The sequence below is a fragment of the Cygnus olor genome, chromosome 12, assembly GCF_009769625.2.
Source record: "Cygnus olor isolate bCygOlo1 chromosome 12, bCygOlo1.pri.v2, whole genome shotgun sequence".
Classification (NCBI taxonomy): Eukaryota; Metazoa; Chordata; class Aves; order Anseriformes; family Anatidae; genus Cygnus; species Cygnus olor.
In genome coordinates this window covers 15,674,740-15,699,041 of record NC_049180.1, presented here as the reverse complement: position 1 = coordinate 15,699,041, position 24,302 = coordinate 15,674,740, and the positions used below count along the sequence as shown (strand labels likewise).

The following is a 24,302-nucleotide window of genomic DNA, read 5'->3' as shown; positions in this document are numbered from 1 at the left end:
TATTTGGGATGTCATCATTAATTCCTTCCATGTGCTAGCCAAGCCATACATTTACATTACACCATAACAGTCACTCCCAAAGCAAAAAAAAAAAAAAGAAAAAAAGAAAAAGGAGAAAAAAGAAAATATTTTTCATTATCTGCGCCTGAGTGACACCCTGTGTAATACTACCGCAGGCTCTCGCACAATGAGCACTTGAGCTGGATCCAACCACTGAACCAGAAGAATTTGCTGGCTAAATTGATGTTGGATTACACACCTGGCCCATTTATTAAATTCTCTTTCCCTTTTGTAGGGAAACTACTCCAAAGGCTCTGTTGGGAATCAAAGCTCGGCACATCTCTGTAACTGGGGTTCAAGCCTGCAAATACTGTCTTTGTGTAGAGGTGGACTTGCAGGTACAGAAAGCCACACTAATACACAATTTATGCTAAAACAATATTTCAGTAATTTAAAAAAAATCTATTTTTGATAATTTCTCCATAATCATTGTACATATCAACGTACATGTAAATGTGCAATGTAAATTTTAACATTTTAAAATTTAGAAATGTGGAAAGTGGTAGAAATCTCCTTTTGCCAGGATTTCCCTCTCTCCTATCAAGTTGCCTTATCAGTCACAAGATGACTGAGTTGGGGGTAGAATTTTGCTGAAATTCCTGTTGCTTAAGATCTGCTGTCAAAGGCTGATGTTTACAAAAATCAAATTAAAAAAAAAAAGTGTAAATGTTGATTTACCTTCCCTCCTCCCGCTCCAGACATGTTCTTAAAATGCTGCCACACGGTGACAACATTCACGTTCCACTTTACTTGGCTCTCCTGAAGGTCTCTGTCTCAAAACTTTAATCTTAATATTTTGACCCTCATTTGTCCCCCAAGCCATTTCCCTCATTTGCCTGCAGAAACGTTCCCCCCATCAGTCCTCCACATCTCCCACTGACACTTGCTCTCATTGCTCTTTGCTGCAAAAATCTGTGCTGTGAACACAGTTTGACATTTCCTGACATTTCATGAACTAATTACACTACAAATAATTAAGCATGTTCACATCTGTAACAAACGAAGGCAAAATGGTTGTCAGCAACTGTGATTGATGACCTCCCTGAGACTTTATCTGATGAGATTCTTCCCCACTATAGGCAGAACCTGGATGCCACTGTGTTTGCAATAATGCCTTCAGCCCTTTTCATCAGATCAAACCAATGAGATGCTTGAAGAAAAGGATGGGAAAATTAATGACTACAATGAAATATTTGCATTTTTTCCAGGCCTGGAAAAAACAATGAACAAGAGATGTGACAACCTCAATTATTTGGTGGTGCTAAGAGCTCCGAGACAGCTCCTGCTGGAAAGAGCTGTTGGGAAGCCTGGGGGTGTCAAGTCGGCTAGAAAAATGGCAGGTGACAAGGACAACGCTTTTTTTTTTTTTTCTTCCATGCTACCCAGCCCCACGTAGCTTAGTTAAAAAGACAAATGGCAGCACTACATTTCTTCTTCAGGGAGGAGGAATACGTCAGCTTTGAAGCACAGCCTTCTGTGGACCTGGTGCTAGAGTAAAAATTATCCAGGCCAGGTAGAAGTTGTCTCTGGCAAAGAACACAATTACATAAATAAAATTCACAGGTGCTAACGCTCTGGAGGGAAGAAAAAGAGCACAGTCAATGGTCTTACATACTATATGCAGTGGTGGAAATAATGTGCGCTTATACATGTATTCGTATAAAATATACATACAAATAAATATGAATGCAAAAAATGTAAAGTAGATGTGCATGTGTGTGCACGTGTATATATGAAGATTAAATAACACATGAATATACAGAGTAAACATAGCACTCTGAACTACCCTGCAGTAGGAGGGTTTTACACACGACACAGACTGCCTGCAGAGCAACCAAAAGGCCCCATTCTTCCCGCAAGAAAATAAAAAAAAACATCACAAAAACATGGCACACTTGTAATTATAATTTGTCCATGCATGAGAGCTACTGTGCTATGCTTCCAGGTCCTTTCAAAAAAAAAAAAATCACCTTCCTTCGGCACTACACCATTTGGTTTTTCAAGACCATACTAACAATGTTCTCACAAAAGTAATAAACAGGAATATGAGAGGAGTTCAGCAAACAAAGTGGGGGAACTGAGCAGTGGCCAGGACACAGGGCTGGAAACAGGGACTCTCTGCTTCCATTCCTCATTAATTTAGAAAACACTGAAACAAAAAGCCAGCTTCCTCAAGTATCAAAAATAGGGAAAAAAATCGTAGGGTAGTAACGCTTACCTATCGCCTTCAGAGGACACCAGGAGGAGGGCAGGCGCAGCACCTTGCAGCCACAGCCAAGTCTATAGCTAGCCTTAGATATAGGTAGTCTTAGTCTACAGTTAGTCTTAGACTAGTGATAGCTAGTCATGGATAGACACAGCTGCCAAGAGGATGTGCAGGAGCAAAACCTAACTTTCCTCGAAGGCCAAGTCAAGACGCACCACGTACAGGGAAAACGAAGCAGGGAAAATGATATCTCTTTAAAAAATACCAAAACTCACTCACCTAATCGTTAAGTACACAGCATCTTCCTTGCTCTGCGTGTCGCCTGTGATATGACAGTTGCCATAGTAACTGTTTATTTCTATCAAATTACAAAATAAACATTCATACAGAAAAAACAATCTTTTTTTTTTCCCCCAAGAACTTTCTGCCCAGCGTCCCTCAGCCCCCTATTTCATGTTTTTATGTTTAGCTTGTCTACAAGCATTGTCCCCTCTTTGGGTTATTAGTTATACTGATATTAAGGCAATCAGACCCACACTGTGTGCTACAACAAAACCGTAAAATGAATAATTACGGTGCACTTCAGAAGCACGAGATACTTGCTGAATGTCTGGGAGGGCGTAGGGATGCCAGCGCAGCGCTGGCAGGCCCCCCTCCTCCCGGCACAGGGCAGAATGACGGCAGTGACCTCAAGGAGGTCTGAACATTGCAGATGGAGGTAGGCACCCATCACGATAGGCTCCCCAGCGTCCACTAACCTTTATACTTTGGTCTCGCTGCCACTACAGCTTTCTGAGACTGTACAAATCACTTACTCCAGTTTCAGGGTTACAGCGCAATGCTGCGTGCTTGCTGCTGCAAAGCACCGTGAGGCTGCAGTGCAGCTGTCTGTAGTCAATGCTGCCATTGCTACTGCCAGAGGAAATCCAAGTCATTTAGGTCAAATTTTGCACTCATGTCAAAACACAAAGCCAGATAAGAACATGGTATGCACCTATGCCATCAAGCCAGCCCTCTGTGCTGAGAGCTTCTGAAAGCCTGTGAGAGGCTAGAGGAGCAAAACTGGCAAGTTAATGCAGTGGAGAAAGCAACAGCAAAAGAAAACTGCAACAATGAGAAGTTTCTATCCCAATTTCTCAACTTCTATACAAGGACCTATACAGTTTGTCTACAGACTTATTTCCCCCAAATGTACACTAGAACATGAAACCGTTCACCTTTTTGCCAATGTACTGCTGCAGACAGTAGTGCAGGACCCAAGCGGGTGCCAATTTTGTCAGTAAGAGCAACAAAAGCCTTTTACCTATGTGTTTATATGTATATTCTCCTTCACAAGTCCCACAAACACTTATATCATTGCCTGACTGTTTAGGAGCTTCTCCAGCACCTTGCTGTCAGCTCTACAAATGAGTCTCCTCCATTTACAGCTGCAAGTTTCCCTGGGAGGAATACCCAACTCCCAGGGAGAGATGGCTTAAAAACAGACCAAGGAGAGAACGACAACGGGAACTGTACAATTTATTGTCTCACAAGTTAAATAAGGCTGTGGCCTAATTAAACCACTTCTTTTGTACCTTGCCATTCTTCTTGTGTGGCCGAGCAAATTAATTCTGCCTGTAGTTGGAGAGCGCAGACTTGCTGCATTAACTTTGCCTGAACTTCTTGTGCTGAGTGGATAGGACTGTAATAGAAGCAAATAGTAAATGGACACTTGGCCCCTTGAGACATTAAATTTTGGTAAACTGTCTTTTATCCCTTAACCTAGGGATTAGCTGTACCATAGAACTGATTGAATCAAACAACAAATAATATTAAAAGTGCATCCATTATTTTTAAGGGAAATGTCAATCTGTAACAGATTACATGCATGCCCTGGCACTGATTCCAATGTCTGATTTTGCATTCAGCAGCTAGGATTTCAAGTGTTAAAATTCCCAGGACATCAACCTGATGGTGGATGAGGTTTACAGTAACTATTTGCGACTTCCAAGCACTCTTTCTATGCAAAACTACAACTATCTGCACTGGGCCTGAGTTCTCTGTAAGTCTGACCTAACATGTTGAGTTTGCTACATTCGTGCCTACATTTCCACTCACAGCCCAGAAGCCTTACTCAGCAAACTACCTACCCCAAAGTGCGTATCAGAAATCACATCTATATTTGCTGGATTAGGCCTTGTCTTTGTCAACATGCTACCAGTGTGGGCTGAGTCCTGGCAATAAATCTGTACATAAATTGACCCCTGTACCTCAGTTTGACTTCAGTATCTTCAAATTCCTCTTTACAAAACAAACTGCATCAACCATGCCCGCATTTCGTCAACTGCAGTTCACATTGTTTTTGTTCCTTCTCATAAGTTCTCCCTGCAGATTAAATGCTGATGCACTGAACTAGCTGCTCCTGGCTGAAGTGGGCAGGTGTCATTTGATTAGTATGGATTCTGGAATTGGTAAGTACTGTATCAGTATCCTCCCTAGAAAATAGGTGACATGTCATGGGATATTAAGTATGGCCATTTAATGTAAAAACTCAGATAATACATGAGTTAAATGGAGAAAATGAGAGAAAGCTTTTAAGCATTCTCCCTAGACAGATTGCAGAATAATATTATTGTACACGCAAGTAGTGCTGATTGACACAGTCAGAAGGCCATTATACTAGTATGGTATAAAATCATTATAGCAAAAAGCATTTCAGAGCTGCAGAGTGATAGTAGCAACATATAATGAATTATCAATAAAGAAGTGGTGATTCAGTTACATTACATATGAATAGAAAGCTTCCTGTTATATAATTTAAAGCTGCCAGCCTGACAAGTGACTTGAATATCCAATTCCTTCTCCAGGTGTATGAATCATCCTTTTCTTAATTTTACCAGAGACTGCAATTTCGTAGAGTATGGAAGTAACTGAGCTACAGTTAAGCAGTGCTTTGAAATAAAGATTGTTTGAGTAGGTTTCAACAAGGCGGCCTCTGGTGAGGCTCTGTTTGAGCTCTCAGGGAAATAGCAACAGTCTGTGAGATGCAGGCATTAAGTACATATTTCTTCTTGTTTATGGCAAATAAATACAAAGTACAGTCTTGCAGCTGGTCAATGTCAGCAGTACTTTGCAGCTTTCATTTTGCCTTATTGCCAAGTCCTTGAAGTTTGCATTGTTGCAAACCACCAATACTGACAAAGTCCCAACAAAAACACCCGGCAGCAGCAGAATCAAGTCATGGTGTTTTTAAGGATGTCCTCCTGAAGGAGGCTTGTCTCAGACCTTGCTCCTGTGCAAAGCTCCTCTGATGCCAACTACAGCATGTTAGCTAAGTGTTGCAACACGATCCCATAGGAGGATTAGGACCTTTGGGAAAATTAGAAGAGTCACCTTTTCCCTTCATATGATTATTTAGTATTTGCAGTGTTAACATAATACCTAAGTCAGAGATAACTACTTTGGAAGCTTAAAAGTAATTAAATTTAAAATATAGGGATTGAGAAGGATTCAGTTTGAATGCCCTCAATGCTGGAACCAAAGATACAATCAACAAACAAGAAAGGCTGAGCAGCTGAAAATAATCCAACTGTGATAAATGCACATATAATATTATCCAGTCCACATTCAGAAAATAAATATATCCACAGCATTGACAAACCCAACCATTTAAACGTTGTGAGTAGTTTTAAGCTGCCCTCCGGCACTGTTAAGCTCTTGCCTGTTTAAGATGCATTTTCAGATTGATTTTATTTTTTAAATAAAGGGAGGTTGAGTCTTACAAAATCACCTCATTTCGTAGATACATTCTATTCCATTCTAATATGGGAATATAATAGTACTTATACATATGTGTATGAAAACATAGTAATGACACATTATGATATGATACAATATGATATGATACAGTATGATATTATGATATGATACAATATGATACACATGTGTATGAAAACATAGTATTATCAACAGTGCAACAAAATTGACCATACTGACAGAAGTGTTCTGGTAGACTTTGCTTCAAGTTGCTTGGGTAAGTTGATTAAAAAAAGGCTTTCCACTTTGCATATGTTTGCCTAAGTATGATGGCCTGATTTTTCAGAAGTCCTCAGCACCTAGCTGGTCCCATTTCAGGCATTTTGCTTTCTGTTTACTGCCTTTCTTTTTTCTCCTGTTAAGAATGGTGCATCTACAAATGACAGAGGATACACCTTCTCTTCCTTTATACCTAACCTGTTAGAAGCCTGCAGCTGGAGACATTTGTTTTTACTGCACTGAACACTCTCGAGACTGACAGCAGCTCAGAAATTTAATCACAGGCCGACAGCTAGTAGCTAGGCTGAAGCTTGAAAAGATCTTAAAGGAGGCAACAGAAACATAGATGACACTCTTGCAACCACTAATTAGTTGATGAAACTTCAAGAAATTAATTGGTGGACATTTACCTGAATTTTTGCTGCCTTGAAAGACCAGTGTTGTACTAGAATTTTATTTTTATTTTTTAAAAGTGGAACTGTTTAGAAGCACATCTTCTTTCACACAGTCAGCATTCTATCGATCACAGAACTGACTTATGCCATTTTAAGGCACTTCTTTTATTTTTTCCCCATTTTAAAGATGATATATTCTCGAGACCATGGTTGGGGGAAAGAAAGATTTGTGAGAGCACGACCTGGCAGTCAGAAACAACCGAATACTAATACTGGCTCTAAAACCACCTCCTGGGCAAACCACAGAAAGCTCGGGCAAACCGTTTGACACCCCTGTCTTGGCATTCCTAACTTTCAGGCAAAGGTACTGCTAGTTGTTCACCACAAGAATGCTGTAAAAATTAATAGCAAAATAGCTATAAAGTACTGAGGATAAAAAACACGTTAAGAGCTAAGCATTATAATTAGTGTTATTTAATGCATCTTTAAAATCAATTTATTTAGTTAGTTTTCTTTAATAAAGCAATTGCACAATAACTTTAAGAAATGACAAAGTAATTTGAAGTAAATGACTGCCCTGTAAAAGTGAAACACACCCTAAAATGTGGTTATTATAGAATAACCACACAGCCTGATAGTTAGCACTGCCTGAGCTGTGTATAACCTTAACCTAGTAGTGTATTATTAAGTGCAGTAAAATCAGCAATTATCAGAGGGAGAGAGTGCTGATGCGTGTTAAATGCACATTACCTCTTTGGCATCAGCAGATTTGGTGCATCCATTCCTGGCAATGAAAAGCGTGCTGGGCAAATTCAACTCGTGGCACAAAAGGATTAATTAGGGTACAGCTAATACAAGCAATGTTTAGACATGAATCAAGAAATTTAGGACATGGGGCTTATGGTGCACTGAATAAATGCCAACACCATAAAAGAAAGAAAAGACGTGAACTAATTTTGTGTTTATGAGGAGTAGAAAGTTCTATCCTGGCTTCTGCTTAGCAGAGAATTATGCACTGCAGGTTTCTTCTGAAATACTGCACATGACTACACAAAATGTTTTCTTGCTTTTATGCTAGCCCTCCCTCATTGTAATTAAATGAGAGTATTTTCTGGAAGAAGAGCTATTTGATGGCTAGAAAACCAACAGATACCTGCTCTCTCAAGTACAAGACCTCAAGGCCTTCCTTTATTATGTGCTGTTCTAGGTCTGAAACTCAACACGAACACAGTACAGGTGCCTTGGCTTTCTATTGCACTTTTTGCCTGAAGGAACGTTTAATATCAATTGGCAAAAAAAGATAGGGGACCAGATACAACAGTCATGAAGCTCTAGAGGCTAGTGTAGGACACAGGATCTGTAGCTGAGCTCAGAGAGGGACTGCAGAAAAGCATGCAGACAACAGTACCCTGCTGCACGGACCTAGCCGAGCTGTCTTGTCCAGGTCCCGGATGCTGGAGAGTGCTGATAGAAAAACCCTGCTAACTTTCTGCTTCGTTAATTTGTCCAGCTTTTTCTAAGAAAAAGAAAAGGCAGCGGAGGTGCCTTCTATCTTGTGGTATACTACCGCATGTAGACACACTCTTCCCTTTATTTACCTGAAACCCGTATCTGTAAATGACTGTGATTCCCTACCATTCTGGGAAGCTTTTTGGAGGAAAAAATAAAAATAAAAAAAGTTCCCTATCTCACCTTTACGCTGAAACAGTAAACACAGTTCAGTTCGTAGAACATTCACAGAAGTGCTAAGAGCACGAATCTCTAGGTTGTGTAATGGCAGCAGACTGAAGACAGAAAAAGGGAATTTGCTGAGACCTGACTCCTGAACCCAGTGCAGCCAGCAGAATGCATCTGCAACCCATAAAGACCCTCCCCTGTGAAAACTGTGTTCATTAGGCCTATAAGGTACAATCACTCATATATTCTATTTTTTCCAGTATTTCCTCTTTCTTAAACTTATCTTGTAGCAAAGAAGTAATGAAATTATTTCCTGTGAAAATTTCCACTAACTTTAGCCAAAAATCAACAAAAACGCTTTCTAAAATTAGTTTATATATTTCTTCTAGAGATCTTTTAAGAAAGTTGGATGCCAGAAAAAAAAAAAGCACTCTTTAATGAAGAATTAAAACAATAAAACAAAAATGGGGGGGGGGGGGGGGGGGGCGGGGGGGGACAATTTTAAGTAATGATTCTTAAACCAAATGCTCTCCCACTTCGGTATTGTTGATCATATTCCCTATTCAGCAGCCAACTCCATGTCACAGATCCCTTGTTCTTCCAGGGCAGGTGGAGGCCCTAGTCGTTATTCCACAGCAGTCATGCCGTCCCTCTGCACTACAGCACGGCAGATGCAGCAGTGTGTGCAGCCAGCACGCGATGCAGCGCACCCAGGCTGACGGCTGCAACAGATGTGGTGCCTCTGGGCTCCCCTTCCACACAGGGGTCTCCAAAATTGCTGGATTCACATGTAACATGTAAAATTTCTCCTCCCCCGCCATGATTTACTTTTAGGGAAATTAAAGCTTATATTCAAATATTGGTTTTCATTAAATGGCTTTAAATTATATTTAAATAATTCTCAATCTCCTCTCTAAGTAATCATACTAAGGACCAATTTCCCTCTTTTATTCAGGAAGCTTGACTTTGCCAAGGTCCTAAGACCCACAAAATGGCAGGGTGAGAGTCCTCTGTTATTTCGTTTTCCTCTCCTATTCTCTACAAGCCCTGATTTCTGGAAATGAAAAATCAGCTTCTACAAGGCCTCACACTTTAATCACTTCAGGTTAACGTGACACCCTAATGAGAAATCTCCCTTTCCTTTCCATCTCATGATTTGCTCCACTCCACCTGCCAATTCAAGGCTCTTATGGGATCACTCACTGACCTTAAGACTCCCATTACTTCCACCCCCTTTCCTCATTTTGAAAATCAAATTAATTTTGTTGGTGACAACTAAAATTTGCTTAAAACAATAAGTAGATATAATGTATTTATTGCCCTTGGTAAATCTCAGCTTATCTAGTGTCTTATAAAGGGGAAACTTATAAGTTTCCACTTAATTAATAGCAGTATTACACTTTTAAAAGCTCATTTAGTTTTGTATTTGTTGCACTCGATATGAAATAATTAGTAAGAGCCAAAAAGGGCCACTGAAAGACAATACAGGAGAATGCTCATTTTAATTTCCAAATGCATTACTACATTGTACAAAATGCGAGGACAAAGAAATGTAACTGAATGTTGGCAGCTTTAGTTGACTACTTCACTCATTAGACTTAATCCTTTTTCTTCCCATTCACATGGGTACCTCTACATGCTGGATTTCCTTACAAGCAGCATTGCTAGAGCTATGCTTTAGTTAAAAAAAAAAAAGTTCAAAGATATCACTTAGGAAAGACCAAAGCTATTAGTGAAACTGGGTCAGTTTAACAAAACTTTTTTTCAGCAGGTAAAGTTTTAAAAAGCAGTTCCTTAATTTAAAAACCTGAGCTGAAGATTGAGGGGGAAAAAAAAAAAGAAAAAAGACTGTTCAGAAGAGAAAAATTGAGTAAGAACCCAACTCTTTCATGATGGGGAGACATCTCAATTACTTCTCTACACCTCTTCTGCTCTTTCACATACACGCACACCCAGTGCGAAAGCTGGCCTTACTGGCTAAGGGTGAATCTAACAGAGCACTCTCCCACCTGCACAGAAATCCCCTGGTTTCTCCCCCGTTTGACTTCCGCTAATCCATCTGCTGGAATCAGAGTTGTAGCTCCATTTCCTGTGCTGCTGCTTCCTTGTTTCAACTCCCTACTGTTTGTTTCTTGGATATTCTCCTCCCTGCTGGGTGTGTATTTTACTCTCCTGGAGAAGAGCCCTGATCATGTTTCCCTTTCTCACACTATTACCGACGTCTGCTACAGGAACATCCCAGCCAGCGCAAGATCCCAGTGCACAGAGCATCTGGACAGCTGTCGTGACCCAGTATCATCACTTCAGCAGCCCACGTTAGCAGTGAGCGATTGGGTCATTTCACTCCTTCACACTTTCTTGGATCTTAAGAGAATGTTGGGATTAAGAAGAAGCACCTTTCATGCCTATAAGGTGGGCTACAGTTAACTGTACTGTAAACAAGGAGAACTCTCCTGAACTTAAAAAAAAAAAAAAAAAGTTCAGCATGAATAATGAGTATTCCTCTCTCAAAAAAGTCTTTAGTGTCCAGGCTAAAAGGATAGCACCAAGAGACACAGAGGTACTAGGATGTTTCTGTTCCCTCAGACAGGGAGCCCCATGCAAACACACGGCTATGAAAATACTTATTTTTAGCAATAGAGTAGAAGTGAAAGTGTGGCTTGTCCCACCACCACATCAGGTACAGACCCATTCCCTCCTCCTGCCCCCTGCCACAGCCCGGGCAGGCCCACAGCCCAGGAGACCCAGACCTCCAACATGCAGGTGAGGTCTGCAGCCTGCACGCGCAGCCCAACCATGGCCAATGGTAGGGGCTTGAAATGAGGAGGTTGCCGGTCTTCAGTGAGAGTGTGTTGGTTTTCATTCTGCAAGGACAGACCAGTTTCCAGCCCTGGAAAGTCAAACACAGTCCAAATGTCACTCCCCAAAACCAGAAGAGAGGGGTGGGACGAGGCTGAAGAGCACGACATACAGAGAAGGAATCCCTGCGACGCTCAGTACTGCCAAGTGACTGCTAACTGCACAGCCAGACGTCTCCCAGTGCAGTTATTACCAGTTCCTACTTCAGCCTCATCAACTAATTTTCTGATCTCCACCCAAAAAGGAACTTTTATTCCTTGTGGTCCAACACAGCCTGTCTCTAATTCAGATGTCCTGCTAGCTTCCTGCAGGAATGCCGTCTCTGGGTCACGGATGGCCACCCAGCCAAGCGGGAGGATGCTTTAGTTAAACGTAGCTTGCTCCTACCATTCTGAACCAACATCCCCAGAGGGGACAGAGGCTTTTCCTCTCACCCCCTTCTGCCACTTGGGTGGGCACTCATGCCTCTGCACTGCACAGTCTGGTTGCTACTCCAGGGCAATATTTAACGTAGTGGCCACTGGCCCTTCTCCACCTCCATCCAAACCAGAGCAGAGCCCAGCAATGCCAGCCCAACGCTCATGAAACCAATGAGGTTTCTGTGCGCATGTAAGGTCTCTCTTTGCTAGGGAAAACCTAATATGCCACTTGTTCTGGAAAACTCCCCCAGGCAGCTACACGCTTGTGAGAAAGCCGAGTTGCCTCTGGGGCAATGTGCTCCTAGGCCCTGGATCTGTCTGCAAGTGCGCTTTGGAGGCAGAAGAAAGACTTGTCACTGATCCCAGTGCAGCTGACAGGCCTGCAGCTGAGCTGCGAATGAGCTACAAATTAGTCTAACATTTAAATACTCGCTTCTAAAGATAAAAGCCAGCTAAGCCTCTCACAGTAGCTTTTCCTGAGGAATGGGAAGTGTCTCTAAGAATAGCCATGGCTGCTGAGGAGCGGCCGAGGTTCACAAGAGCTGCCTGCCATCACGCCAGGAAACTCGGCACTGCAACGCGATACTTTTAGAAGTGACCTCACTGCGCGGCTGGTAAACGCTGCCAGACATCACAGCATCATCCTCACAGACAGAGCCCTTTGTAGCTCACAGGCCTTTCTGCTTCCTAAAGATACTCAAGTGCCACCTAAAGCTGCAGCTACAGAAGCTCTTTGCCATGTGGGTGCTTTAACCTTGGTACAGCAATTTACCTTAGAAAAGTGGGGCCGCACATACGGCTCTCCACATCCCAAAACCAATGGACTGCATTCAGGGGCGCTTGGGATTCGGCAGAAAACGGAAAAATAACCAGAAACGGCCTGTCAGAAAGAAACAAAATGAGAACATAATCCATGTAATCCAATCCTCAAGTGACTGTGATCATTAACTGCATTTTTAAAAGGAACTACAAAACTAAGCTTAAATAGAAAATACTGCAGTACTGAGTGACGGAAGGCACAAGTGCATCACTGGAGCGAACAAAGAATGTAGGCAACGCTTTTGTACAAATGCATAGCTTTTTCCTCTTCTCATCCATTTTTCTCCTGCATACTAACCTACTTGATTAACGGTTTTGTGCTTTTGGAAAAAAAAAAAAAAAACCACACCGGAAAAAAAACACACAAAAACACATCAGACACTACACAGGGAACAATATTTAAAGTATATGGTTTACACGGCTGAAAACGTTTGTTTTGACTTCCTCTTACTAAGACAAAAATGAAAACTTCTAAGAACATTTTATGAATTCTTGCCACACCAAATAACCTGTTCCAACTCAAGAGGTACCTCTCAAATAGCTTTTTCAGTGTAAACAAAGTGATGTCATATTGACGGAGGGAAGAGCAGAACTTGGCTGTTTAATTTGGAAGATTGCTAAAAATGATACATTTAACTCTCCTAGTCTAACAATGAAATGTTTTTATAGTTCACAATACCTAACACCCTTGTTCACATTAAACAAATCACCCTAAGTTCCTGTTGAAATAATACACGTCCTATTCTTTTTTGGAATATATTGCAACATTAGGAAAGAAAAAATAAATACGTATTAAAATAAAATGCCATTTTCATCCAACTGCACAAAACACATTTAAACAAACGTAGAGAAGCAGACTGTAAAATCTATGCAGAAGAATACTTAAGAACACAAATGCTTCAGGTATGCTGTAAATGTACCACGGACATCTCCAGGCAATACAAATTTATCTGCTATTTTCCTCTCCTTGTGGTGCCCAGGTTGCTCCTCCCATACTTTCCTTTTCCCATCTTACTTTTCTTTTCCCTGTCCTTCACCTTCCTTAGTTCTTTTCTTTCCTCTTCTATGTATTCATTTTAACTCTCTGTTTCTTGCACTATTCCTCTTTTCCCTCTGCATGGATCACCATTGTCCCCCAAGTTCCCTTATTTTTCTCTCTCCAAGCTTTTCTTAGCCAAGAGATTAAGCAAAGGACAACGGGTATGTACAAAGCCCAGTTCCTGACTGGGGCTTCCACATGCAACACACTCTCTCACCCACATATTTTATTTCATCTATTACATTTCAAAATGTATTGATCTTTTGAAATGGGAACACTGTTGATAAGAAACACCATTCTGTTAGATTCGCCTCCCTAGCCTACCAGATAAGCTATGATAGCTCTCCGTGCTAGCACCCCATGGGCTGACCAGATGTGTACCACATGGAAATGGTGATGCAGAAGAACCATGGAGGAAAGCCAAGTCAAACAGTTATTATTCTGCATTTGCAAGAGCAACTACATTGTTCTTCAGTAAGAACTAAAATGAAAAAATAAGGACAAGCTCACATTTGAAAATACCAAAACCATATTGTCAAAGTTTATGACTTTAAAATAACAACAGTCTAATCCATTAAAGAAATGACAATCAGAAACAATCTGCTTCATCATTTTAGATTAAATTTGCACAAATTTTGCCCTTAAAAAAAAAAAAAAAACAAAGCAAAACAGAATACCAGAAACTACAAGTCATTAACAATGTAGTTAACCACTAGTTAATGATCTCATTTTTAACCAGTTTGAATGAGTTCCTCTAACAAGTATAGCAAACCCAGAAGTTTCAGTTTAGGAAGACTTCCTTGCCATTGTCCTCCACTTCTTCCCAGCCAAGCCCAGAAGGATCAGTTGGAAGAAGGAAGAGAAGTTCAGTTTTCAAAGCTTATTCGATCATTTCCCTTTCCACTTCCATCATAACCTTCAGCTTTTTCCTGAGACTGCAAACATTGACAGAAAGCTCACAGTACTCATGCAGCATTATGGGCTGCAGGCTAATACCTCTTAGCTAGACACATGATAGGGCCACAACCTCACTTTAAATGGGCTGCCCAAATAACTTTGGAGTGATTAAAACTGGGAGTGTTTCCTAACAAAACTTTCCTTAGGTAGAAACAATGAACATTTTGGTTAAAAACATGCAGATTTTTTTTTCCCAAAAGGCTATGGAAGTAGGGGCCTGTGCAGTTGTTTTCCACTTCAGCCAATTCCCTCTCGAGGGAATTACGTTGACTTCATGTAGGAGAGGCAAAATGATTAGCTGACCAAGGGGCTTGGCATGAATGTTTTCTCTGATACTAGCACCTGCTATGATAATAATAAATTGAAGAGCACTGGTGCTCTGAGAAACTAAGTGTATAGGTAGGGGAAGATTCAACTGGAAAACAGATGCTTTAAGAGTGCCACAAATTTAAAGAGCTGCCATTTGAAAAGGTGCCAGAAGTAAATCACCACTTACCCTACAAGGAACGAAAGTGAGTGCTTGAGCACGACAGATTCCACACAAGGTCTGTGTCATACATTTCATTCAATAAGGCAATCAAGATGATTAGGGAGTGTAGGAAAGGCTCATTAATGGACATGGCAGACATTGAGTCAGCCTTTCATTTATTACCAGCGCATCCGGACAGTTTTCATTTATTGGGTTTTTAATTTAAAGAAGCAAAATTTATGTAGACAGACACATGCCTGTGTTGTACCAATTCTTATTCACGCTTAAAAGCTGCCACTAGCTTTACTGAAGTGATTTGAAGTGATACTGGCAAAAACTAACAATGACAACAAAAAAAGTGCTTCACAATTTGCATGTTTCCTTTAGTTACTTGTTTCACTTCAGGTACTGAAGTAAAAATGGCATAAGAATTTAGCCAGGGATTTTATCCTTAAGATGCAGAACAGAACCCCAAAGCTATAATTGATGACAATACTCGGGAGTACGTCTTCAGCTTCAAAGACAGAAGTTTTGCATACTAATCACTGGGATTTTGGAAGAAGAGTTACAAAAAGCAAAGACAAAAATTACAATGGAAATGCATGCAATTGGCAACAACTGTGGCTGAGATTGCAAAACAGCACCCTTTTAATGAGAACAACATGGAGCGTGATTTGCCTGTCCATCCATTTGAACCGAACAACAGCATTATCTCAGGATTCACAGTTGTTAGTGAGGTATGGAATCTGTCTTCCCTATGCCCCGTAATGCGGATGGAAGCTGGAAACGTGGCATTTCTCATTTCACTGCATACAGAGGAAGTTTCGCTGCATGCACACACACACCTAAGCATGCCCAAGCATTTTTTCCTGTTTCTGTAACTGGAATATGGGCGCTATGGTTTCGAATGAGCAAAAAAGAGCGTTGCACAACACCGAGGCCGTGCAGAAGAAAAACATGGATCAGATTTCATCAGTACATGGCAATTATGTGACCACAATAATTCTACAAAATGGAAATGAAAAAAAATCAATTGAAATCCTGAACCAACGTAGCAAAGGTTCACCTGGTGAACACTAAGACTTCACTCAGGCAATACAAAAGATTTTGCTACAAAATTTGACCGAAAAAAGCGTAGCCACACAAAACTGCGAATTTTAAGACCCAGGTTTAAATATGGCGGCTATAAAAATGAAAGCTGAGGGATCGCACAACAGAAATAAATAAAACAAAGCCACCAGACCCTAACAGACATGCCTCCTTGACAATAAAAGTTGGATGTTCAGATCCTTGGCTACTGCAAATACAACTGTTCCTATAATATGAACTTTTTTTTTTCCTGGAAAACCTTCCTCTGTCCAGTGCCAACTACCACTCAGCCCTTACGTATGCCGTGCTAGAGGTCAAATGGAAAGACTTGGTGGTACCTTCAAGTTTCAAAGCAATACACTTTCATCTGAGCTCATTTCCCAGCCCCAGAGGACACAGGAGGAAGCTAGTATGTGTCGCTTCTCTAATATAGTCAGTCACTCTTCCAGAGCATCACCAAGGCATGAGATAATGAAAATAGATACCTTGTTAAGACAGGAATTTAATTTCATTGATGTGACACTGTATATCAGTAAGCAGTAAAGGACTACATCAGAGCTTAACTGCTCAAGTTCCCAGATTTTAAAGCATGAACCTACACTAGAAGCAGCAACAGACAGCTCTCTGGGATGCTGCTTGTGCCAAGGAAGCAGACAGAGCACTTTGCTGTCTGCCTGCAGTGGAGGAACACTGTAGGAACAGCAGAGCCAGACCCAATGGCACAGCTGGACAGCAGGGCTCAAGAAAACACTGGGCTTAACGTGGACTGTGACACGCTGATTCCATCAGACAGGAACAGCATGGCTAGGGGTGGGCAGCTGGGAACATTGGGTCTCCCCAGTCCCATGTCTCTGTGCTCACCAAAGCTCCTCTTCAACCTTCCAGGCCTTTTACAGACCTCTCGCTGATGGGACAACCCACTGTGGGGCAGGGCACAAGCTGGTATCGCAGGAAGAGACTGACACTCAAGGGAACTACCACTGACCAGGACAGGGTTCTGGACCAAACTCCTCTCCTTCCCAGGCAGAGGCTGATGAGCAGCCTATTTCATTGCTGCTTGGGCATATCACAGGCCCTGTGTTAACTTGTCTGTGGGAGGAAAGAAGAGTAAAGGACCATAAAAATCTGTACAGCAAAGGAGGCACAGCAGTATATTACAGGAGTTCTTCCTACCCCTGGTAGCTCAGTATCTCCTTATGGTGGAATGGGAGTGTTTTATTTTTGTTTTTCTTTCCATTAGAAGATGACCTTTGCTCCAACCAGGCTGATCTGCTGCAGAGCCAACATCCGCCAGCTTCCAGGGCTTGTGCTTCCCGAATGGCAGCAGATACTTTCTGCTGCTCCAGCTTCCTTATTTAATCATGCATCCATAAATCAAAAGCAACCAAAACTGATTTAACATTTGGGTGAGAATTTAGAGCAGCTGAAGAGTGACCCAGACTGAGTCATTGCCTGATGGAGTTTCAAACAGTTCAACTGTAAACATAGTTGAGCTCATTGTTGCATTAACCCCCCTCCGCCCACCCCCCCAAAAAAAATAAATTCTTAACTGCAAGTGCATTGCTATGAAAACGTCACTAAATGCCAAATGAAAGATGTACAGAGAAACATATTTCTTTTGGAAACTGACCAAATGAACATCTGGTTGCTTGGTTATCTGGAAGAATCCATCAGAGGATAATGACAGCACCATTAGATGCACTACTGTAATTAATAACACGTTTCAATGAGCTTAAACTTGCAAAGTGCTGAATGCTGCTGTTAAGATGCATCCTCAGATCCTACCTAGCTCAGTGAAGAGTGAACCATTGATAATTGGGAAGATATACCAGGGAAAGGATGACGCACTGCTCTGACACTGATAAGCCTTCGCTACTAGCTGAAGTCAGATAGCAGGACACAACACAAGGACAGCTGGTCTGACTCTATACAGTATTCATTACCTTGCAAACAAGTGTGTTGAAATTATCAATAACGGCTTTTAAAGCTAAACTCCTAAGATGTACACAGGAAAGAATACAGAACTACAGGCTGATAGTGCTGCAGAAAGTAAAAACTGCTGTACTTGGGTTTTGTTTCATTTTATAAAGCTGATAGGTTGCCCTTATGAAGTGGACTCTAAAGCCTACATACACAATTGGTTGTAATGGTGGACTTCAACAAGAAAACGAGTTATTCTAACATTTAGGATGGTCACTATACTGGTGGAAGTGTGATTGTTATACAATATATGACTTCTGCTTTGGAACCATGGAGTTGTGTTTCACAGCTGAGTTACGGCCCCAGTACACAAAGCCACAATCCCATTGAAAAAAATCACCTGCAAAGAAAATCCATCTGCAGTGAAAATCCTACCTAAACAAATTACTTGGCACCTCTGCAATGGAGGGTACAGACGAAAACAATCGCAGACATATCAGTGGAAGGGAACTCGAAGATTTCTGTTCCAGTCTCCTGCAGGACTGTCACAAACAATAGATGAGCCATGGCTTTGTCTAGCCAGCCCTTGAAAACACGTAAGGACCTCTGGCCAACCTCTTCCAGTACTGCTACACCTCCCCTGGGGAAAAGTTCCTCCTCTGAATCTTCCCAAGGCACCTTTTGTGGTTGTTGCCCCTTGTCTGCCATTGAGTAGCTTTGTCCTTTTCTTCCTGTTGCTCTCCTACATACAGAAAGGTGAGAAATGACACAGAGCAAAATCCTCCAAGACACAGCATCCCTAAAAACTCTGTCTCTGGTACAGCTTAAAAACTTTGAAGAATTAACACTCTTTTCTACTCATGTGAGAGAGTTCTAATTTGACTTTTCCCTATACCAAAAGTTACCTCAAAACACGTTATAAAACCATCCCCATGAACTATCCAAATGAGCTATTTGGATAATATTAATAAACTGAGAAAAGGAAGCAAATGATTTACCCCAGCTCAGTAAAAGCAATACTAAGAACATTTAGGTAGGGGGGTTATTATAAATACACATTTTTAGGAGGATATGTACCTGAAGATCCAATTTATGATACGCTAAAATCTAATTTTAGATCTCTAATATCAGATAAAAAGCACTGTGATCACAAAATGCAAAGAGATGTTGTGAACAAACTCCTTCTGCCACCTTTTTTTCATAGCTCATTTGGAAAATAAAAAACCCTTCTGTCAGATCAGATGTCGTTTGTTCTACTACAGCCACCACAAACTGCACATTGTTAGCTAACCCAAGTATACAGAAATGCAATCATGTGCCTTACCCTTATCCAGATCAAATTTACGCCACTGGGTGCTTTGATAGCACATTGATCAGATATTAACTATCATGAAACCACAGCCCACATTGTCAGACAACTCTGTAACGCAACCAGGTGATCTTATAGATACTTGATTGTACCTGCATAAAATCTCCAACATCTGAGGAATGTGCCTTATGAATGTGCTGAATCCTGAAACCCAGGGAAGCATACCTATCTTTCGCCATTCGCTTTCAAAACAGATTTTTGATAATATTCAAGTTGTGGTTAGCTTCTCATAGTGCCAAAAACAGCTCAATTAATCAAATCAAAATTTGTTAAATATTTAGGATAGCTTGTGTAGTCCTATCTTCCCACATTTAAAAACTAAACAGCTTATTTCATTATATAGGAGTCAACTGAACATGCAGTTCTGTCATTCTTCGAGAAATTCAAAAGAATTACAGCTAAGTGGTTTGCACAATCTATATTTAGTGATCCTTACTCACGAATACTTAAACTCTAGATCTGTCCTTAAAGTATTCTTAAAAGGATTGGCAAGTATGCTCATGCGTAAAATATGATAATCCTATGTTAATTCTCCTCCTTACCACACCGTAGATGCCTGGGAACAAACCATTGAAAGTATTATGCTTGCTTGAGTTTGCACTGCATTTGTATTCATTAACCAGACTATTAGTGAGAGCATTTAGAAATCCATGACTTTTCTGATAGACGCGTATGTACATTCACTGGTTGTATTATTTATTTGTGTGCATGTCCGCCTATCCATCCACCCGTCTCTGCTCTTGCACGCATACAGATCAATACGTGTCTCTGTATATTTACGTCTTTCACCAGTCTCAAGACATTCAGTCTACTTTTCTGGCACCAACTCTGGGAAACTACTGATTTAGCTAATGCCCTTATAACTGAGGGGAAAAAAAAAAAGAGCTCAACGCATCATAGACAAGAACCAAGGCAGAAAAAGTAGAACAGACAGATGGAGGTGTAAAAAGGGACATATTTATGCTAAATTCAAGAAAAATAAACGGATTAAGGGGATGTCACAGACTAGATGATTTAAGAAGGGGATTTCTTCTGAAGAAGGGATATTTCTCTTGTAGGATAGAAATCTATCGTATTCTAACCAGGGTTAATTCTAACATCTAGAACAAATCTAAATCTTAAAACCACGATTAAGAGTTGGCTAGTGGTGTCTATTATATCTGTCAACTGTTTTACAAACCAGGGAGGAAATATTTTATGTTTGGATTCAGCCAATACAATAATACTTATAGGCTGCCTTGGGAGCAATAATAATTTTACATGGTTTTCAGTATTCAACAGAGTATTTACAGGGATTTGAATTATTGTAGTATGTTCAGATTGTTTCTTCCATCCTCTTTTAGAGATCCTGGATTAAAGAGCCAATCTCCCTTCTCCTCTCTGCTATATAAACTACTATAGTCTACTATATAAACTGTGTATTTGTAGGGCTATCATAAACAGCAAAGTAGTTCATTCTCTAAATATTCTGAGCTAAACGCACTGCCTTGTTTGTATTCTTACTCAGCTGAGGACTTTTATGCTCCGGCCCTGACACCTGATCATTACCTTGGTCTAACACAAGACTACTGTCCCAATGTTTTCATCTCCAAGCGGTCTGACCACTTACGGATATCTATACCTGCATTTTAAACCATACCAGAGCACTAGGGCTTGACAAAGAAAGCCCTATGATCACAGTGATATCAGGAAACCACACCTGCCTTATGTTTAAATCAGTGAGCAAGCTCCTTTCCTAATGTGCCAAGTATTTCTGAGGCAAAAAGGCTAATTTATCTGCCGAGCTACTGCTCTGCTCCTACTTCATCCTGCAGGCACATGGAGTATGCAGCAAGCAGTCAGGCTCAGAACTACTACCAATACTTGTGCAAAAGAACTATGCTGTTACATGATAGCTTTTATCTGATCCTGTGCTTAACATATCCATCTAAACCCCTAGTGCTATTAGGATAAACATCTCAGAAAACAGAAGTTATCTATTACTAAGTAAATAATTCTTTTCTTCCCCACCTGTCAGGCGTAAACAAGAGATGCAGGCTGAACCGCGTATGCTGAATGAGGTGATTTGGGTTGGATTGTCAAACTCAACACCCTGCATGACTTGGAAGAGTCACTCAATTCTGAGGTAGTCCCTGCACGTGGAAATCCCCCTGAATGGTATTTTAATAGGAGGAATGCTGGTTTTGCTGTAAAACACTGCTCTGAAATTACAGAGAAAGCATGAGATTTGCTCAGGCTGTAGTTGTATTTGCTATAGGGCATTGCACATCTAACACCTGGAAGGTAAGAAAAGCAGAGGGAATCTATGAAACTGCAGCAAACAGTGTAATGATAGCAACTGCAGAAAGCACCAGTGTTACTATCAATACAGCACGAATGCAATGGGGGAATCTGGAGTATTTACAGCTGTTCATCAAACAGCAAAGCCTCGTTGCACTCCAGCTGGCAGAGAAACAATTCCATTTGCACTTCTCATGATTCTTTTATTGTTGACTTGGATTTAGCAGAGTATACGAACATTTCAGCCCTGATGAAGGCGTGAGACTGGGAACACTGGCATATTTTGTGAGTATAATTCATTTTTTTGTTCTGATTGGAGCACAGCACAGTGCAACGTTACTGCTGGGTGAACACCTGTAGTTAGAAAACACTGGTTTGCTCATAGGGCCCAAAGCATGCCAAAATGTTTCCTGGAAGGAGATTTTTAAAAAGAATTTAAAATGGGAAAAAAAAATCCTTCAGTGTACAGAAAGTAATAATAAAGCAGGCATGAAACTATTATTTCAGAGCCAGATGCAGAAACAACAAAATCAAGGAACTTCAGTCTCTTGAGGATGAATTTCAGCTTTGTCTGTAGGACAAGCTAAGGCTCATCTCAAACACTGTAGAGTTTATTTCAGCAAAGCTCCAAAATACAGGCTTATCCCAGTTTCTGCGAGAATTAAAATTCATAGAAGTCAATGGGACTTGTACAGGGAATGACACTGAAACCTTTTTGAGATGGATTAATTTCACTTTTATGGAAAAATGCCATTTGGAAATGAAAAGTTTTGATTTCAAACTGTCAAAACATCCCATTTCATTCTCAAAATATGCTTTAGCTGCAAATTTTTTACCCAGTTTTGGTTTACAGAAATGGTCCCCCCTGCCCCATGCCTGTTTTTATAATGTGCTCTGAAAATTCCACCACTGTGAAACTCTTTTCAGAGAATATCAGTTCCTTGAGAAAAAGGACTTGAGGACCTGATTTTAATAACAGTACATTACATTCTGCCTTCCTATAACAAAGTCATGTTCGCAGCTACTCTACCAAATAAATTCTAGAAACAAAGCACCACATTTTTGTCTTCTCCCTACTCAGATCTGTTTTTCTATTCAAGCACAGCAAACACATTAACAGGACTGAAATTCATTCAAATTAATTTAGTTTGTATAATCTACATTTCCTTGCCTTTTGTTACTGTTGACATTATGAAATGTGAACCCTGGTTGGTGAATTGCAGTAAAGTAACAGGTATTAGTAGTCTACATGTCCTTGAAAATTTTCATCCTGAGTCCCAAAATCCATTTTCAAAGGGTTGCTATAACTGTCCCCATTTCATACACTGGTAAAATGAGGCACAAAATTTTAAAGGGAACTACACAACAGCAAACAGAATCTGGACTTTTTCATTTTTCTGCTCCCTAAATAACATTACCTGCCATTATTTTACACCAATTTCTTCTCATGTCTTTTACATATTTTACAGTTCGGCAGTTTGATACTTATCTTCTGGACTGTTCCCCTATCTCTCTCTCCCCTCTTACATTTCACTCTTTTACTCTTTATTCTTTCAGTAGTTCTCCACACTGATTACCTTTCACACTTTTTTTCCATGCTGTGGTTAAACACTTCCAGATACAGAAACAAGGGCAAGAACATAACACTTCATTTAATCGCTTTAGTTTTATCAACAAAGCAAAAAGATGCAGTGACACAGGAAGAGTTAAGAGATTTAAAGTTACTTTAAGTGTCATTCTTTAACTATGATAGAGATAGGTAACACAATTATTTTGCATTCTCAAAAAATATAACACCTATGGTTACTGCATGCTCCAGGAACACCTTTGACAAAGTCACTGAGAAGCCTCTCCTGCATAGAGGCTCCTTACAGAATCACGGTCTTCGGAGCAGGTTCCCATCTGTCATTCACTCTCCTACTCTCCTCCTTCATATATAACTGTATTTTTCTGATAAGCAATATAATCTTATGAAAGGTGAAGTTTATTCCAGATGAGTAAGGCAATAATGGCTCAACAGGATCAATGGTGATGGATTGCGTTTCCCAAGAGAGGAAGGGTTCTACTTATGTACATCTGCATACAGAATTAGGCCTTCTCCGTACATGTGCATGAATTCAACATATTCTTTTAGCATGTAAGTTTGTTACTGCAGATTTACAGGAAATAGAGAATGATACTAAAAAAATCAAAGTATCACCAAAGGTATTGATGTCCCTAAATAATGCCACAACACAAAGCATCCAGAAGATGACTCACTGGAACTCTCAATGTTCACTACCATTTAATCTTAATAGTGCATTTCTCCATGAAGGCTATCAAGCACAATCCACAATATTTTTGCCAGAATGCATCTATACAAAATTGTTGTACTGCCCTGAAAATAAGCATTTAAAATATATACTTGCTCTTATGCTTACCTATTACACTAAGGATCTTAGTAAAGGTATCGCCTCGTTAATGCTTCAGAACATACTATAAATATTCATTTCAGAAAAAAATGTATAAAGAATAAGTAAAACAGTAACGTTGTACAGGGCTAGTGTAATACACATTGTGGTTCTCTACATGGAATGATAAAAGAACAGAGTATTTCACCCGCTTTTTACAATAATCTCATGTAGTTTAAATTATCTACATCTATCAACTCCACACACTGGCCAAGGCTGCAACTGTGTGGACCAAATGCACAGAAGTCAATTAGTTATGCCAATTTGCTCCAGCTGAGAA

The 24,302-nt window shown here is 40.4% G+C and overlaps 1 long non-coding RNA gene across 12 annotated transcripts in view; it reads right to left on the bottom strand.

The window, feature by feature from the left end:
- LOC121076608 overlaps nucleotides 1–24,302 on the bottom strand; it is a 221,061-nt gene that overhangs the window by 16,711 nt on the left and 180,048 nt on the right. For 10 of the 12 annotated variants that reach the window (XR_005823605.1, XR_005823606.1, XR_005823613.1 and 7 more), the window contains one exon: nucleotides 12,403–12,510. This is a non-coding gene — a long non-coding RNA (uncharacterized LOC121076608). Of the gene's footprint in view, nucleotides 1–4,763; nucleotides 5,615–9,830; nucleotides 11,243–12,402; nucleotides 12,511–24,302 lie in introns of those variants that run through there. The other 2 variants (XR_005823608.1, XR_005823609.1) reach the window with 2 other exon arrangements.